The sequence below is a fragment of the Aegilops tauschii genome, chromosome 7 (genome assembly GCF_002575655.3).
Source record: "Aegilops tauschii subsp. strangulata cultivar AL8/78 chromosome 7, Aet v6.0, whole genome shotgun sequence".
Lineage (NCBI taxonomy): Eukaryota > Viridiplantae > Streptophyta > Magnoliopsida > Poales > Poaceae > Aegilops > Aegilops tauschii.
This window is the reverse complement of record NC_053041.3, coordinates 18,660,033-18,664,318: the sequence shown is the minus strand read 5'-3', so window position 1 is coordinate 18,664,318 and position 4,286 is coordinate 18,660,033.

The following is a 4,286-nucleotide window of genomic DNA, read 5'->3' as shown; positions in this document are numbered from 1 at the left end:
TCAGAAAATACACTGGCTCCTTGGAGCAGAGGCGGGGCGAGGTGGAGGGCAGCCAGACGTGGGGGGAAGTGGAGAGGCCGGCGGCGACCATCGGGGCGGTGGCAAGGTGGCGGCGCAAATGTGTCAAGCTGAGAGGAGAGCAAGCGGATATTTTTGTTTTAACGTTGATGAATTTAACTACCCCTCTCCCGCAAAAAAAAAAAATTAACTACCCCTCTCCCGCAAAAAAAAAAGGAATTTAACTACCCCTCACGGATTCATATTAATTGGCTATTAGAAGGCGAAAAATATATCAATCGATCTGGGATAATGACCATATCTCGTACTAAGTAAAAAAACACCCTCGATCAGTTAATTGTTCTTCACATAGATCAATTGATTTGGGATCATGTCTCATGTCTCGAATTAAGTCCAAAAATCACTGCCCTCAAAATATACTGTTTTTGTTAGCAGTGTCCCATGTCCTGTAACCCAGTTTCTTCATCGGGTAAACCACTATTCATAGCAACTAACATTTGCTCCATACCAAAGCACCTGTAATGATTAGAATCCATTCAACGAAAGAAGATTTCAAATCATGCATTGTGAATGACGAATCTCGTCATTCAATATATACCGCAAGCCTATGTCACTCTCGGTAAGAAATTTTTAATTACTCACACCAATATACTAATCTAGATATCGTCAACAATCCAGACATTGTCCCTCATCCGATTGTTTCGTTGGCCACAAACCAAATCTGTGCTATGTGCACGTGAATCAGATGTTTCCAACTCTGGCATCACCTTCATGAGGTCATCAGAATGTCGTTCCTAAGTAAAAGTTTCATGTCACCTTACAAATTTAGAGCAGTGAGCCTCCGAAGCTTCGTCTTTCACCTTTTTTCTCACCCATCGTCTCACACAATACCTTATTGTAACGTTATATATTTTTGCTACACTCCCGTTGCAATGCACGGGCATTTGTGCTAGTAAAATATTAATGAAGTTTAAGAATTGAGTCCCGCAAAATACAAAATTGGATCATTGAGCATTTTCTTTTTTCCCAGGTAATTCTGTAAGGTATACAACCAGGGAATAATCCTAGGCGAACTTAATGTCTCTCTGTTTCCATCTCGTTTTCAGTTTCAAAGAACACCCGAAATTACATGCCTAAAATTATGGGACGCTCTCTCTCACTTTCTTGACTCGTGCAAAAGATCATATTAAGCGACAGTAAATTAACTCCTAGACTCTTTGTCTCCTCCTTGATTCTCTGCTAGTGGCTTCACATTTTCCTAGAGCAGAGCAAAGAACAAAATATACAGTTGCTCCAATCACCTATGAATTGGTTTTATTTAATGATTTGTTCCTTTCAGGCCCCGGTTCCTCCAAAATTTTCAGATTCTTTGAAAAAAGTGCTAGTACTACCGAAATGCTTAATTAATCCTAGGCCCTGCTCTACAGCCTTCCTTCCACAAACAATGAGGGTAGGGGGGTTGGGGGAAGGGATCTGGGCGGGCGGACGGACCTGAGTGCGCGGGACGGGTTGGTGCCGTCGCTGCCGTGGGCGAGCCTCCACTTGAGCAGGCCCCGAGCTCCCCGTACTCCACCGCCTGGTGGTGCTGCTGGCCCAGCGCGGCCGCAGTCGCCGTCGCTTGGAGCACCGCCCTTCCTCCGAACATCTGGCGCCGCACCTCCTCCTCCTCCCACCGCCACCGCCGCTCCCTCTGCATCAACACCAGCTCCCTCATTGCCGGAGTGAGAGGCGCCACCGCGCCCGAAACCCTAGCCGTGGGGGAGGGCTGCTGGTGGGTACCAGCGTTGAATCCAGCCAGAGGGGAGGATGTAGCGGAGGGAGACAAGCACGGGAGCGTGCCTGGCAGTGGCAGGAGTCGCCGGAGCGAGGCGAGGCGGTCGGTGTATGTGGCTGCGGTGGCGAGGAGTTGCAGCAGAGAGAGAGATGAGGATGGGGATTGCAGAGGGCTGTTTTTTTAGGGAGGACTGCAGGGCTGTTAAAAAAACCCTGTACTTAGTAGCAGCGCCGGGTTTATACCCCTCGCTACTACTATGGCCTATCCCGGGGGACAAGGCGGATGCCACTTAGTAGCAGCGCGGGTTTATAGCCTGCACTACTACTATCAACATAGTAGTAGCGCGTGTTTTATACCCCTCGCTACTACTATAGCCTATCCCGAGGGGCACGGTGAAGACCACTTAGTAGCAGCGTGGATTTATAGCCCGCGCTACTACTATCAACTTAGTAGTAGCGTGGGTTTTATACCCTCGCTACTACTAATTAGCAGTAGCGCTTTTTTTTGTGCCGCACTGCTGCTAAGATTCTGTGTATAAGGTTTTCCCTAGTAGTGAGCTCTGGTGATAGACGAAGAGCGATGCGTCCGAGCAGGTGGAGCGGAACCCGAGTTGGTGTAGAAACGCCGCGATGCACTGGTACCAAGCGCGCGTAGCCTTCTTGAGTCCGTACAAGGACCGCGAAAGCAGGCACACATGGTCGGGAAGTGCTGGATCAACAAATCCCATGGACTGCTGATAGAAGACCTGCTCCTCGAGGTGACCATGAAGGAAGGCGTTGGAGACGTCCATCTGGTGCACCGACCAAGAACGAGAGACCGCAAGGTGGAGAACCATGCGAATCTGTCGGGCTTGACAACCGGAGCGAAGGTGTCGGTGAAGTCGATGCCAGCACGCTGCCGGAAGCCACGAACAACCCAACGCGCTTTATGGCGATCAAGGGTACCATCCGGACAGAGCTTGTGTTTGAAGACCCACTTCCCGGTAAGCACGTTGGCGTGCCGGGGATGGGGAATGAGCTCCCACGTCTGGTTGCGCAACAGGGCGTCAAACTCCTCTTGCATCGCAGCCATCCAGAGCGGGTCACAAAGAGCGGCTCGAATGGAGGACGGCAACAACGATGGCTCAGAGGTGGACGCCGCATGGATGTAGTAATTCGAAGCTCGGGCGAAAAACACCCGTACGGGCGCGGGTGACCTGACCGGCCACAGGCGCCGGTGATACGTCTCCAACGTATCTATAATTTTTTATTGTTCCATGCTATTATATTATCAATCTTGGATGTTTTATATGCATTTATATGCTATTTTATATGATTTTTGGGACTAACCTATTAACCTAGAGCCCAGTGCCAATTTCTGGTTTTCCTTGTTTTTGAGTTTTGCAGAAAAGGGATATCAAACGGAGTCCAAATGACCTGGAAATTTACAGTGATTTTTTATGGACCAGAAGAAACCCCCGAAGCAAAAGAGTTGGGCCAGAAGAGCCACGAGGCCTACACATGGGTGGAGGGCACGCCCTACCCCCCCCCCCCCCCGGATGCGCCCGCCGACCTTGTGGGCTCCTCGCGGGACCCCCTGACTCGAAACCGACGCCAAAAATTCCTATAAATACGGAAACCCCCCAGAAATAAACCTAGATCGGGAGTTCCGCCGCCGCAAGCCTCTGTAGCCACCAAAAACCAATCGGGACCCTGTTTCGGCACCCTCCGGAGGGGGAAATCATCACCGGTGGCCATCTTCATCATCCCGGCGGTCTCCATGACGAGGAGAGAGTAGTTCACCCTCGGGGCTAAGGGTATGTACCAGTAGCTATGTGTCTGATCTCTCTCTCTCTCTCGTGTTCTTGATTTGGCACGATCTTGATGTACCGCGAGCTTTGCTATTATAGTTGGATCTTATGATGTTTCTCCCCCTCTACCTTCTTGTAATGGATTGAGTTTTCCCTTCGAAGTTATCTTATCAGATTGAGTATTTAAAGATTTGAGAACACTTGATGTATGTCTTGCATGTACTTATCTGTGGTGACAATGGGATATTCACGTGATCCACATGATGTATGCTTTGGTGATCAACTTGCGGGTTCTGTGACCTTGTGAACTTATGCACAGGGGTTGGCACACGTTTTCGTTCTTGACTCTCCGGTAGAAACTTTGGGGCATTCTTTAAAGTTCTTTGTGTTGGTTTGAATAGATAAATCTGAGATTGTGTGATGCATATCGTATAATCAAACCCGCGGATACTTGTGGTGACATTGGAGTATCTAGGTGACATTAGGGTTTTGGTTGATGTGTGTCTTAAGGTGTTATTTTAGTACGAACTCTAGGGCTTTTTATGACACTTATAGGAATAGCCCAATAGATCGATCAGAAATAATAACTTTGAGGTGGTTTCGTACCCTACAATATTCTCTTCGTTTGTTCTCCGCTATTAGTGACTTTGGAGTGACTCTTTGTTGCATGTTCAGGGATTGTTATATGATCTAATTATGTTATCA